The following is a 15,290-nucleotide window of genomic DNA, read 5'->3' as shown; positions in this document are numbered from 1 at the left end:
AAGCTTATTTTGCTCGTGTAAGTCAAGCACCGACTAGGCTTTTATTTTCGAAGGTTATGGACTTGGAGGGTAATATATTATCATTTGCTCTGAGTTATGGCACACGTGGCCTCCAAGGAGGTGGAATTAATTCTCAAGTATTGCTGACCTCCAAGGATACGTTTGTTTGTTTACTAGCTTGCTTCCTTGCAGCAGGAAGCCGCTAATTTTGTGTGATAAAGACTGCTTTGATTACTCTATAATCCTGTAAGTGCTGTGGCCAACCAAGTTCCAAGAGCTGCCACCGGGCTCTCAGGAAACAAATTGTGAAGAGAATCATCATATAACCGGCTATATTAGTAATGCCTCCTCTCCTTTTCAGCTCTTCTCCCCGCTCCCCCACTCCGCCCCCCAAGCTTTTTTTCTTCATCTGCAGAGAGCTTCCTTTTAATCTTTTGCTGTTTTTCAAAAACAAGACAATTTGGTGCAATCAACCAAACAGAATTTGGACAAATCATTGTAAAATGCAAAATGAGAAGCCAGCGTGCTTTTTTTGTTGTTGGGTTTCTCCCTAAAGCTGGACCTGTATTACATTATCCCCCAGAAAGCAATGCATTGTGATGCTCTGTTCCCCACAGAATACGTGGAGATCTTCCTTTGTTGCTGGGCCTGCGTGTGCGGGTTTCAGAGTTGGCTACTGGAGATAGGATTGAGCATGAACACGGTTTGTTATATGTACTACCTGTAATGACTCCATCCTGCTGTGTCTGTTCTGCCTACAGAAAACAAACACCTCGCCAAGAGAGAAAATTATATGCCTGTTTTCCATTCACACCTGTTTAGGAGACTTAAAATTAAGGAACAAAGAAAAACATCTATATTATATGAACTATTTTACATCCAATTTACCAAAAAAATGCAACTAACAAATATATATCGCTCTACCTATGAGGTATGAACTTTGGTTCATCAATCCTCTGGTATTTACTAATCCTACTACATCCTAACTTTGTGTCAGATTAATTAATCAATTAATATAATGAATGTAGAACATGACGTCCCTCTAGGATTTTATAATCCATTCAGGAGATAGGAATCATTGTGCTATTGTTAGCTAGGAACTGCTAAATGTCAAATGGTTATTAAAGCTATGTAATAAGATTCCAATAAGGGCTGGATCTTGTGAGCTGAACAGAATAGTCATTTATTTCATACAACAAATGCCCGTTAAAAATGGCAAGTATTAATTAAAATGGCAACATCAGTATATGTAGCTAACATTTGACCAAAAGCACTGCATGTTTCATAAACTACCCTTCATATGTGCCGACCCCACCAGATTCTAAGCATGAGATCCCGGGTTTCAAGTTTTAATAACTCATTTGAATGAGAAGTTGCCTCGCTTTCAATTTATATGCCACGCGAGAGCTAAAGGTGGAATGAAATCTGCTAGAATCTGTACCTTAGAGTTAGCTCTAAACTATAGGGCCACACATTATAATTTTCAACGTGCGATCTACATTACCAGATGCTTACAAATGCTAATTGCAAAGTACCTGTCACTTTTTTTATGTGGCATGAATACAGTGTTGCTGCAGTTTATACAGTGGATGTTTTTTTTAAAAAAAATCATTATTATTATAATACAGAAGATTATTATATGAAATTAGCAGACAGTTCTCCATACAACAGAAATGGCGAGTGTAATTGTATGGAGTTTGCTTATCTGGATAACGTACCCCACCCAGTTATGTTCTGGGAATATAAGGCTGTTCGAGCAGCAGGAGTTTGTAGTTCCACTGCCCCAAGAGCTCAGCGCTGTCCCTCTGCTCATAAGCAGCCAGGAGGGCCGTCAGTACTGCTCTCTCTCCCCAACTGTGTTTTAGAGAGAAAGTACTGGCACTTACTCTGCAGCAGATTTGATATTCTGTTCTCTGAGGAAATGCTGTCACTGGTATTATTTACTCTCTGAGCAACAAATCCTCATAAATTATAATGGTTCTCCAGACAGCCATTTACAAATTTAATCAGGGATGATTCCCCTGCCTTTTTTCAATTATCCCCACATTATATTCAGTCACTGTAATATACTAAGTCCTGTACCATATTTATTCCAGAAATATGACTACAACAGGCTTCCAGTCTAAAAGAATGAAGATAAATGAAGACACATGTGGTGTATAGTCTTTTAAAAATGCTATACCTCTTGCCTGTAGGTATGTAAGTGCTGCAAGAGATGCTAGGTCACCCTGTCTGCCAAGAAACCCTTTATTGTTTCCCATCGACAATACACACCACCCAGATAACTAATAATCATAGTTATTAGGTTGTTAACATGAACTAGAATCTTAACCTTTCAGCACAGACTCTGAAGGAAGACAGACCTGAATTTCTGTTTTGCCTCCACCATTTGCCAGATATGTGCCTGCCAGAATATGTTTGCTTCTCTAGGAATTCTGTTTCTTCAAATGTAAAATGGGATAATATGACTACATCTCTCATACAATCATTTTTAGGATCAAATAACATAATGAATATAAGTAATGTAGAGAAGCCTAGATATAGTCAGTACTCAATAAGTGATACCCGTTATAAATAGCTCACTTCTCCTCTCTTTTTTAAATGAAGCAACTTAACCTGAAATGATTTAAATAACTGTCAGGGATCATATTAAGAATGGGGATAGCTTCAGGGTTTGAACATGTGTCTTCAGTTTCCTACCACTTTCTGTTAAACTCGTTGGTGCAGTTGTTTATATTATAGAAGACGCTCAAATGTAAATAATTCCCTGAGCATTTTACTGACTGTGTAGTGGAGATCCTACTAATTTTGTGCCATTTCAAGTAAGGATGCAGAGGAGTAATGGCCTGTCACCTCTGGTTATTGCTTTAGAGATTCCCATGACATTTTCATCTTATCTCAAACTGCTATTACATTTGGATGTGGTCCTTTTGGACACTGATGCTGGTTGAAGTTGAGCTGCCTCAAAAATCAATACTCAACAAGACTGAACTGTTAATAAGCTAAGTAAAGGACCCCAGAACAAGGGCCAAGAGTAGGGGTACCTCAAGAAGTTAGAATAAGAACATTTTCAAAGGTAGAACATGAGGAGAGGACCACAGCTGCGAGTTGTATTTTTTTCATTCTTCTTATAATAATACTAGAGGCCTGATGCACGAAATTTGTGCAAGAGTAGGCCTTCCTTCCTCCCACCCCCACTGCCAGCACTGGCTTCCCTCACAGCACTGGAAGGACAACCGGTCTAATTAGCATATTATGCTTTTATTATTATAGATGTGGAAGTTAATAATGGGAAATAAGAAAGAAATATGTGAACAGGCAGGCTGAGAGCTAAGCACATACAACTACATAGATCAATTGCTTTCTAAACAAATAGATTAACTAGTCAAAAATGCAACAGGCAGATATAAGCTGTTAAAAAATAAACATGGTAATTTATAGTTTTAGTACCAGTGATCATCCCAAATCACCTAAGTTTAAAAATCTAGGCATCCAAATAAGTAAGCTTTTTTAAAAAAATAGCCCCAAATTCAGAAAATATTAAGAATTTAAAAATGAATGTAATAAATATCATTAGTTTTAGCATGCCATAGTATTTTAGAGAATTAAATTGGGAAAACAATAAAATGATTGCATTCTACTCCTGAACCATAAATTGTGGTTCTGAGATTATATTTTGACCCAATTTCATTGACTTGGGAAAGAATATAATATTCAGTCATTACCAAAAAAAAAGTGATTCAAAATATATAAATGTGCAATCATTGAAGTCATTTTTAAATCTATGAAAACTATGTGTTTTTGAGTATATACTAGCATGAGTTCACAAATACTGGTCGGTATCAAAAGCGGTATATTGAAAGGTACAGTTCATTTGCCTCCTTCCAAATATAGGCGTGTTTAGAAATCTCAAGAGGTTATTGTTATTACTATTATTTTTTGAGTAGTAAATACTACCAATAGTAATTCTTACAATAGAATAAAATATGACCTCTCCATCTTTAGATTCATTTTTGCCTACAGAATAAATAGTACATTTTCTCATGGGTGAGAGTAGGAGAGGAGAATTAACAAGTTTGACTCAGCCCCATCCTCTCTCTCTTTCTGATACACCTACTAGAAGAGCATATGTACTCTCTGCATCACCTTTCTTAAAGCTTTACAGGGGCAGCTTACATGAGGAAGTCATGTAAGTTTCCAGTCATGCTTGCAACTGGGCGGGCAGAGTCCATTTCAGGGTGTAGTCTAAGCAAGCCCAACTGGCTAACAGACTAAAAGACCATTTTTACAATTTTAGGCTTTATCAGTATTCTTGGTGCTCTTTTGATCTCCATCTGTCAGATCCTTTTTTTTTTTTAATTGATTCCAACTGAGCAGAAAAAAAAAAATGATGCTATTTATTGTTTTGGCTACAAGTTGCAACAATAGTTTGCATTTATTGATGTTTCACTTATTTGAATTTTATAAATTTGTATTGCTCAAAAACTCCACTGAGTTAGGATTTGGTGTTATAGCTTCATTAACTTTTTGTTTGTTTGTTTGTTTGTTTATACAATAAATATATTTTCCAAAACAAAATAAAAAAAAAACAGTGATATTAATGGCTTTGTTTTACAAATTTGAAAATCTTTTTCACAGAAGAGTTTTCTAGAAGATAGGTGAATTCTCATGTCCCCTCTGCATTCCATCCGTTGTGATGTGGTCTTTAGTTAAAGTATATGAAGAAAATCTGGCCTAATGTAAATATGTAATTAAAAGTGGGGGAGTGTTCAGATAATTGTGGACATTCTTCTTTAATATTGCACCAAAGTTTAACAGTGGTAGGTAACTTTTTATTACTTAGATTCAATTGAACATTAATAAAATCTCTCAAACAATGATTATAGATAGGAGACAAGTGACAATAAACTCCAAGGAATAGAGAAAAATTTCAACTCAAATAGCATTTAAATTTACAGGGAGATTTGGAAGCCAGGAGTGTCAATTGCCTTTGTACGTGTTTTAATTATGTCCACCTCCAGGAAATCACAGTACTACCAGATTTTTAGTGAAAAGTGTTCCAAGCCTTTCAAGAGTTGTATATTATTGGATATTTTCTAGTTTTTTCTTATTTTCCTAGAACAGCTTAGAATTATTTCCCTGGTAATAACTTAGTCATATAGACAAAGTGTCTCCTACATAACATTTCAGTGGCAGAATTTATCTGGGTACTGACCAAGTTTCAAAAGATCTTTAGTATGTTAATAAATGAATCATCAGGAAGGGAACTGATTTCCCTTACTAATACTCATGAGTTATTGTTCTTTCTCAAGAATATATATTTAGGGTATGGTTTCTGGCTTTTGACATTTTTTTCACCTTTACATTATATACAGTACATTTTATTTCACATTTAAATTCAACTTCACTAGGCTCACCCTCAAAAATTAGGAGAAAATGAGAGAAAAAAATGGATTTTCAGATTCCCTTGACTCCCTCTTGTATTTTTTGTCCTTCAAATATAAAGTGGTACATTATCGGTAGGCCAAGTGCTTTGAGTTCATTTCCCATTTATGAAAATCCAAGCATGCAAATATCTCTGTGCTCTCAGAAATGCAGGCTCAATTTAAGCTGTGTCACTGAGGAACAAAGGCAATTAAATTAGCCTTCCCTGTTCTCCGCAATGCCTTTCTCCTGGCCATACCACTTGACTGATAATTCGTCTCAAAAATCATGACAAGAGAGTTCAAGGTCAAACTTATGTGGCACTCACCGTCATAAGATGCACTTCACCTCTGGAGGGAACAGTCAGACAGACCGACTTTCCTCATTTCCTTTCCACGCTGATGGAGACTTTCCTGAGGAGCCCTCTTCTCTCTGTTGACACTGATGTGCCCTCATCCCAAACTTGAACTTTTCTTTCCACTTTAAATGTCATTGGGGTGACCTTTTCTATGGAAGCATAGTGTTTAGAACAAATAAACCTGCCTAATATTACCCTGAATTGACTTTTGCCGATGGCTATCCTTGCCCATCTTACAATTTTAAACCCAGAAAGGATCTTAGCAACGTGAATTACATGCAGCTGTTTGGTGACTAATGCAGAGGCAGGGCAGACCCTTAATGGGAAAGTTGCTTAATTAGAATTGGGGAATAGTGATTTAAGCTATCTAATTAATGGGGTAAACAAGAGGAGGAATATCATTTTAAAATCCAAAGTGCTAATCGTGTGCAATCTTAAAATTATATTCTGAGTGTTTGGCACTTAAGAAGGATCAAATTCCAGGTTCTGTGTAGATTGTTCTAGCCAGTTCATGCCAAAATGCTTCACACATATCTACATTTGTGGATTGATTTACCAACATTTTTTCTGGTGATTGATTTCTCATTTTTCCTCTATATTTGATAAAATTGATTTCTCTAATTTCCTGGTAGTCAGAGAGTACTTGCTTAGCTTCTCTGATGATTGTGAAAGAGTTATAAAATGTAGCAAATATAATCAGACCCACCAAGACATACCTTCATTGCAAAACTAGGCAATTGCATAAAGATTAAATATGCATAGTAGTAGTATTCTGGTGGTTTTATGCATGAGAAATTGATTATTTTTATTATATTTTATGTATTTTTAAAGAATAACAAGCAATTTCCTTTGAATGATAATGAAAAACCATCATTAATACTGAGACTCCATATTCATTCGATGGAAAAATGTGAATATAATTCTAAGCATTGCTCTGAGTTGGATCAAGGAATGCTGGAATACCTGTCACTATTTTTCAATCATTCCCGGCCAACTTGTGTAAAATAACAGGAAGGAATGTTAACCTAGAGACACTGTCCATCAGACAATGACTTAGTACAAGCTCTAATGTATTAGAGCCCCATGGGGAATCTCTTGGGGTAGTGACACTACCTTTTTGCACTTATGCCAAAGGCAAAATACTCAGTGAAACCCATGCAGGTATGCCTTACAAACATGTGAGTTATTTGGGGAATGCTGGAGCTGAAAGCTGAATGAGTAACAGGTATTTAATGATCCTTTTCCACAGAATCACACCACCCTATTCACCTCTCCTCTCATCCTTGCTCAAAGCAGCTGTTTCTAGTGATGCCAGAAACAGCTGACAGTTCTGATAACTGTACATAGTTGAAGGAGGAGGAGGAGGGACATAGCCAATTCTTCTGCCCTGTCTTCTGAAGAGGCCGTTCTTTCAAGCAGTAGCTTTGGCCATTCACTTCAATTTGGAGGAAATGGGGTTTTTCTTTCCTGATTACACCGTCCTCAGAAATGCCTTTACCTTGTCAATAGGAAAGGTCCAGTTGGGGTTCAGTCAATGCACGAAGGATTTGTTTTCGCTCACGGGAGATTCTTACCTTTCAATAGAACTACTCTCCCATCTCTCTTTCCCCGGGCTTTCTCTTGCAGTTGAACTGCTTGAAAACCATTCCCCTTAGTGATGGTATTATGAGGATTATGATCTAAAACGTGACTGTAGCCATTTCAAAGTGTGGAGGTTAGTAGAAAATGCCACCTCGGTGACTAAAGGAACACCAAATGAATTAAAACGTTCTCTTGTTAAAGGAACAAAGAAAAACCTCCACAACTTCAGGGAGAGTGAGCAACAGTGACTCGCACATGCAGAGAACAGCAGGGAGCTCTCCTCCACAAACAAATGGAAATAATCCTTTCTTGGTCATATTGGGGATGAATTTCTCTGAAGAGATGATTTGGGTCTCTTTGCCATAGGCTTTCTGGCTCTCAGTAGGAATAAAAATGCTTCTCTGGGAAACCTGGGTACCATTAGATAAAGGCTATCTAAATGGCCTGGGGTGCAACTATGACACATTTCCTAATATGTCAGAACAGAATCAGAATTTGATATCTACCTCCAAATGGTACTAATTCAGGAACCCTTTTTCTAATCAACTTGGCTATTTCTATATCTATTTTTATATTTCATGCCTGTCACCCTAACTTAAAATTAATTTGACAAGGGTGCTTATTTTGGGTTTCTACTACTAGTCCCTCCCTATGCTTTTGTGGTATTTTTTTTTTAATTCTCATTATAATCTTAACTGGATATGAGACTAATAGATTTATAAGATTGTTCCTTATATATATATGGGAATTCAGAAAATGTTGGCTGTTTCTTATAAATAATATCATTCTGATAGTTAATTGTTGCCTCACTATTATAATAGTTGCTTATCTGAGTGTGGATCAAAAGTCAGTGTTCTGAAGGAATGAGATCTCTTATTAAAGTGGCATAGATACTTTAGGCATTCAATGTAATTAATAGTGATGGAAATATTAATGAATGGTAATAGATTACAATGGCTAAAAGGGAGCAGATATTACCTTTTAACTTAAAATTTAAAATTTTATATAATAATAAATAATATGCAACTATTATCTTGCTGTTTAAGGAATATTAATTCTAAGGTACAGAGTCATCCAAGGACTGGGAATTCTATCCCTTACTGAAAAAATACCTTCCTATAATTTTTACCAGTCTAATTTGAAAACAATTCAGCTTTCAAATTGCATTGTCAAGAGCGTAAATTTCTACACATATATTAAGCTGTTATTGCATTCAATTCAATAACCATTCTTTTAAAATGAATAGTTTACTAGATTTGTACCAACTCTCCAATTTTCAAAAAAAAAGTATATAGGTAAACTTTCTCATTTTTATTTATGGGGTCTTGGAAGAAATAATTGCTGAGTTATATGACTCACAATAGCTATGATACAGATTTATATCTATCTTTCAGGATGCAGAACTCTTGCACAGCATGATATACACTTTAGGCATGCATCAAAAAGAATTTCCCAATTGCATATTGGCATGTGGAAAGGGAGGGTGGATTATCAGTGATATTGAGATATTAATTATTCAGCTTTACTGCCATGCATTATGAATAATGCATCTGACATTCAACAGTAGAACAGCAGTTCTTACCAGAATGCAATACTTTACAAACTTTTATATGGACACCAGGGCATTAGTGATATAAGTAATTGGTCCTGGATCTTAGTATGAAGACTTTGTCTTTACTGGGACTGGTAGGTCAGGCCTGTAGTTTCATGTACCCCTGGTACACGCCACCTAGCAGGTGACATGAGACAGAATGAACTCAAATCTGGCAAAGTGGATTAATTCTACTGGGATAGAGCTTTGAACTGTGATCTGTGGCAAAAGGAAATAGAGAAAAATCAACTTTCTTTCCTTTTTGCTTTTTAGTTTCTTTTTTTTTATGTCCTTACTTTTTACCAGTAAGTGTTTTCCAGGTTATAAGAGACATCAAAATCAGATTTTAATAGCTACCAGCTCATATTCTGAGGCAATTCAGAGCTTGTTCCAAATGCAAGCTCTAGGATCCAGGAAAAGTTATTTTTCTAATGATTTATTTACCTAGAAATGGTGAAAATGATATCTAAACTAATAGGCTGATATGAGGACTCAATTAGATAACACTTGACAACAAAATACTTATTAAATTTATTATTGTTAGTTTCTATATGGCATGCCAGGTACTAGAAGAACTCCTAAAGTAAAATATTTCTTAAAAATAAGAAAAAAGGGCACAATTTTGGATTAAAAATTAACTCAATAAAATTAAATGAGTGAGCGCTGGCCGGTTTGGCTCAGTGGCTAGTGTTGGCCTGCAGATCAAAGTGTCACAGGTTTGATTCTGGTCAAGGGCATATACCTTGGTTGCAGGCTCCTCCCCAGCCCAGGCCTTGGTGGGGGCTCATGTAGGAGGTAACCCATTGATGTGTTTCTCTCACATCAATATTTCTGTCTTTCCCTCTCTCTTATACTCTCTAAAAATCAATGGATATCTATCCTCAGGTGAGTATAAAAAAAAATTAAATGAGTGAATTCAAATTTGTTAAAGGCCTATGAGTATATGGTGAAATAAGCAATTTTTTTCTGCATTGGCAAGTTGAAAGGGACATCATAAGAAAGATGATTAAAGAGAAAGTTCAAGTTTCATGCAAAATGGCATAAAGCAGTGTATGACTCTTTCCCTAAAACTCAACTCTGGAAAAATTAAAGGCAGGAGTGAAACTTCGATACCCATAACTAACCCATCAAGCAAACAATAACAAGAAAATGCAAGTAACCAAGCAACAATACAAATAAGACATTCACAGGGAGGTACAATATTTTCTTGGACTAGTGCATTTAGACAGTGCATAGCTGTCTAGAGCCTGCAGAGGGAAGACAGCTTGGAGAAAATGTTTTAGGTTTTGTCACTGCCTTGGGTCATGATAACCTTATTTCTTCAGAATAAAACCCTGCAACCAAATGCCGAGGCCATCCATGCTGGTGCCCTTAGGTGATGCCAGAGCTCTGAGAAATTAAGAAAAATGCCCTTTGAGCATTACTGCTTCAATTGTGACAACATCCTTTTTATGATGGACTCAGAAAATAAGAATGATTAAACTGGCTAAGATTCTCTCTCTCTCTCTCTCTCTCTCTCTCTCACACACACACACACACACACACACACACACACACACACAAAGGCTCTGACCTTCAACTCATATTAACAGCCCATATCTGATAATCTGAAAGAAATTGAACCCGCAGGCCCAAAACTATATATCTTCGGAAGACAAACAACCTAAAAGAAGTTGACCAACAGGAACATTTGAAGCAGAATTATCGCAGCAGGCAAACATTCTTTTTCTTTTGTTTTTTTTTTTTTTTTTCAAAATAAAGCACAATATTAGCAATAAAAATGAGTAAGTGGCAGCGCCCGCCTGAGCAGACCTCCTAGAGCCCCTACATAGTACCCTGATCTTTCCTACTATTGGCTGCCCTAAGGATTGTGTAAACTTCTGATTGGTCCAAAAAGTTATATATACTGCTGCACTTACACAATAAACTTAGACCTGTGTCACTGAACCTGGTCTCTGGAGTTGGGCATGCTTCGTTAGGACTCCGTCGGCCTCACCCCCGCGGGACCCCCTGCTTCAATATCTTAAACATATAATGGTTGAAATAAAAACAAAAGAACTCCTAGATGACTTAAGGGAAGGATAGAACTGGAAAATATATACAGAAGCCCGAGACATACAAGAACAAACTTTAAATCATTAGCTTTTTTTCTATATCCATCTTATAGAACTAACTCATACCACAACCACAAAGCCCTAATAATAAAAACAGTGCCATTTGGTTGAAGAAAAAATATGTAGATGGAATTGATTAAAGGACTTAGAGGCAGACTGTATATATGGGGACATAAATACCATAAATATGTTACTGCAAATCAGAAGGGCAAGACCAGGTTGTTCAATCTATAAAAAGTGGCTCACAGTATAAAGAAAACTCAAACTCTATCTTTATGTGCCACCAGATAGCTTCTATTAAATCAGTCACCTAAAAGGGAAAGGTAAACTATGAAGTCAGTACAAAATATTTCTGCCATAGGAAAAAGGAATACTTATGCAAAACTTCTTACCAATAGGCTTTTCAAAAGGACTAACTGAATTATCTCACAATTAATAACTCTGTGAGTGAAGAGCACTAAAGACAAAATTAGTAGGATGTCAGAATGGGAGACAATATTTGCATATCCAAAAATGGATAAATAGCCATCATTCCCAGAAAAACAAGAGGTCCTGCAAATCAACAAGAAATATACAGCGATTCCAACAGACAAATGAGCAAAGGTTATAAACTATATTTTATAGAAGAGAAATACTAAAGTGCTAAAAAGCATATGAAGGGATGCACAAAGTCATTAGAAATCAGAAATAGGCAAATAGGTTATGCGTATTTCTCTGTCAAAACTTTAAATGCTGGACAACTCTTAATATGTACATGGGTAGAATACAGCAACTCTCAAACACTGGTGGTGGCACTACTGTAGACTGTGGAATCTATACTGAATGGCAACCTGTTCAGGACACATTCAAAATACTCCTATGTATATATTTTCTCTTAGCAATTCTGCTCCCAGGAAAACATAATGGAGAATTGTTTACATAATTCAAGGGGGGGGGCACTTATTAGCATTTTCAATACTGTATCCTGAGTTGTGGTGAAAAAATTACAGGCAATCTGCATGCCCATTACATGGAAAGCAGATAGAGAAATGTAATGGATGCACATCAGATAGCAGTTAGAGGCAAGAAATAAGTGCACACAAACAGAGCATGCATGGCTGGCTCTTATACACATTGGTCTGAGTGAAAACAAGGCATAACCAAACCAGGACATGCAAAACACAATAAATACAAAATACTTATATATAACCAATATATATTTTAAAAGAACACAAACTTTAAAAATGCATAATAAACATATTGGAATTGTCATCACTAGAGAGGGATGGAAGAAAAATGTCTAGGGAATAAAGGAAGGAAGGAGAGAGGCAGGAGGGTGTTGGAAGGGAAGGAGAGAGGCAGGAGGGTGTTGGAAGGGAAGGAGAGAGGAGGGAGGGAAGGAAGGAAGGAAGGAAGGAAGGAAGGAAGGAAGGAAGGAAGGAAGGAAGGAAGGAAGGGAGGGAGGAATGGAAAGAAAGAAAAAAGGGTGGAAAGACTAACAGAGGGAGGGGGAAGGGAAACTCCAAAAAGATTGAGAGGGGAGTTTAATGGGCCAATGATGATAAAATACCCTGAGTGGTATGACCAATTCAATTCCCTCAGTTTGAAGTATTTTTAAAAAGGGACCAATAATTTGAAGGAAAACATTTTTCTCTTCAATGAAGGATTAATATGCATACAAATACCTGTCCTTATTTTATAGGAGCACATCTGAGTTGTATCCTCAGGTAAAAAAAAACAAGTTAAAAGTAGAAAAAGTTGGAATCACACATTTCTTCCTGAAATCCATGACTCAAAAAACTTTGGTATAATGTGTGTGACATCTAGTAGCACAGTGTCTGACAAGTAGCAGATGTTTAGTAAGGCCTTTGTTAGTTAAAGTATTAAGCCATCATTGGTTTAAAAGCAAAGGAAAAAGTAATCATTTCTGCTTTTACAAAAGATGTAGTAGCTGGGATTAGATGACCTTCCCACTGGAAACAACTAAAAATATAGACACTGAATATCAAGAAGCAAATAATGTTTGCTTCAAGTTTGTGTTGTTTTTTTGTTTGTTTGTTTGTTTGTTTTTTTAAATTTCCCATTTGATTTCCTCTTTGGCCCATTGGTTGTTCAAGAGTGTATTGTTTTATTTCCACATGCCTAAGAATTTGCCAGGTTTTTTCCTGTTATTGATGGGTTCATGGGAGCATACATATGTCAAATCTTACAAAATTGTACTTTTAAATGTGTGAGGTACACCTCAGTAAACCTGTTTGTTTTTTTTTAAAGCATATAAAAGTACTTGAAAGACATCACCTAATAGTGTCAGGGTGGGGGCCTCTTTAGTCACCCTGAATGTATGCACAATTCAAACCAATACAACATACAGTAGCATGTCTAAAATTCAGTGTAGGCTCCTTACGATATCAGTGCAGGCCAATGTCTCCAAAGACTGGTGTCCCCCTTAGCTACTCCCGTAAGGAGAGAAAGCTCTGGACTTAAACTGCTTTCCTCCAGCCCCAGGTGCAGACTTTGTATTGGATATGTATGAGAATAAAGTTCACTTTCTCCAAGTAAGAAACATCTTAATTTCAACCTAATTATTTAAAAAAACAAAACAATCTAGGTTTAATTGCATGTCTATTTTCTCCTTGACAGGTAGAAAATTCAACATCACAGGCAACTGCAAAAATAATCCTAGGAAGTCCCCTGCTGTCCTTAATCACCAGAGTGCACTCCTTCACTCTAAGAGACCAACAGGCTTACTTCACATGTTTTCCCTGAGTTCCCTCTGCCCTGCTGCTTCCCTGACTCATAAATCTTTGCCAAACGTGAGAACCATGCCGATTTTCCACTTGAAATTCTTGATACTTCACTGGAAAATCTCTACAGATCAGATTAAGGGGCTCCCTTGATTGTCCTAAGCATAGAATTGCATCCAGACTAACTTTCCCCAGTCTCCCGGTTCTGTTTTTAGCCTGAAAGACATTCTTCCTTTGCATTCATGTTTCTTTCCATCTCTTCCTCCTCCAGAGAACCTGGGCTTATTGCTTCAGAGCAGTTTGGTTTTAGGAAACAAATGCCAAATAAGGAGGGTGTCATGCAGACAACTTCTTATTTTTCTTCCTGCCAACAATACCTCTGTTAAGAAAAACCTCAGTCTGCTCTCAGTAGGACAGAAGAAAGGAGAGGAAAAGTTACACAGAGAATGAAATATATTCAAGGCCCAAACATTTCACAAAGGCCAAAGTATTTAATTTCCCAACTGTTTAGGTGGCATTTACAAAAATATTTTCAGTAGTCCAATCCAATGAACAAACTTAAGGAAAGCTGTGGTGCCTTATAAAGCATTGTTATACTGTTCATGGCAAACAAGACCAGTAGATCCAGTTTCTACTGTGGCAGGAGGTGAAATAGGCCAGATAACAACTCTCAGGAATATCTGAACATTCACCTGCATGTGTGAGTTTATGTGTGTGTCTGAGAGAGACAGACGGACGGAAACACAAACTGTATGGAGCATGAAATAATGTGCTTCAGCTTATATTATCTGTTTACTCAGATACTGTACCGCTTTATCTTCATGTTAGCCCTTAAGAGAAAATATTTTAATGATAATCTCTATTTTTTAAATTAATCAAGTTAAGTGACTTGCCAAAAATATAAAATTAATGAGACAGTGGTGACATTTGAAACCAAGTTATTAAATTCTCTCTCCTACCTAATATTAACTATCCTAACGTTATCAACAGAACTGGATTCAGATTCTGGCTTGATGATTTATATACAAGATGTATTCTTCTTCTCTCTAAAATGGAGATAATCAATTAGGTAACCACCCTCCTTACTACTCACAAGGCAACCATGTCCCCATACACAGACTGGTGAAGCAATTCGATTTTGTTAACATGACCAATTCCTTTGCACCCCTTGAATAAATTGTGAAAGTATTTCCAAATCTTTTAAACAGTGTTGATCCTTTAAAAAATATAAGATGTTTGATCTATTAGGTATAATTCCAGGTTTAATAGTAATAATAGAGCAACTAATTTAATTATAATTGAATTTACAGTTAAGTCCAACAGTGAATGGCTTCCTAAAAAGAAGTTGTTATTGTTATTTTTTTACTTAGAAACACTTGCTTTGTGCAATTCTCAATAAGTAAGCAAGAACCACAAATGTAGAAGGAAAAGCTAGTCACACTACACAGCTGGTGAAACTCATTTAATTGCAGCATAGTAAATGTCTTCCATTTGTCTCT

This window comes from Myotis nattereri (assembly GCF_964212035.1).
Source record: "Myotis nattereri genome assembly, chromosome: 1".
Taxonomy (NCBI): Eukaryota; Metazoa; Chordata; class Mammalia; order Chiroptera; family Vespertilionidae; genus Myotis; species Myotis nattereri.
This window is presented reverse-complemented; position numbering follows the sequence as displayed.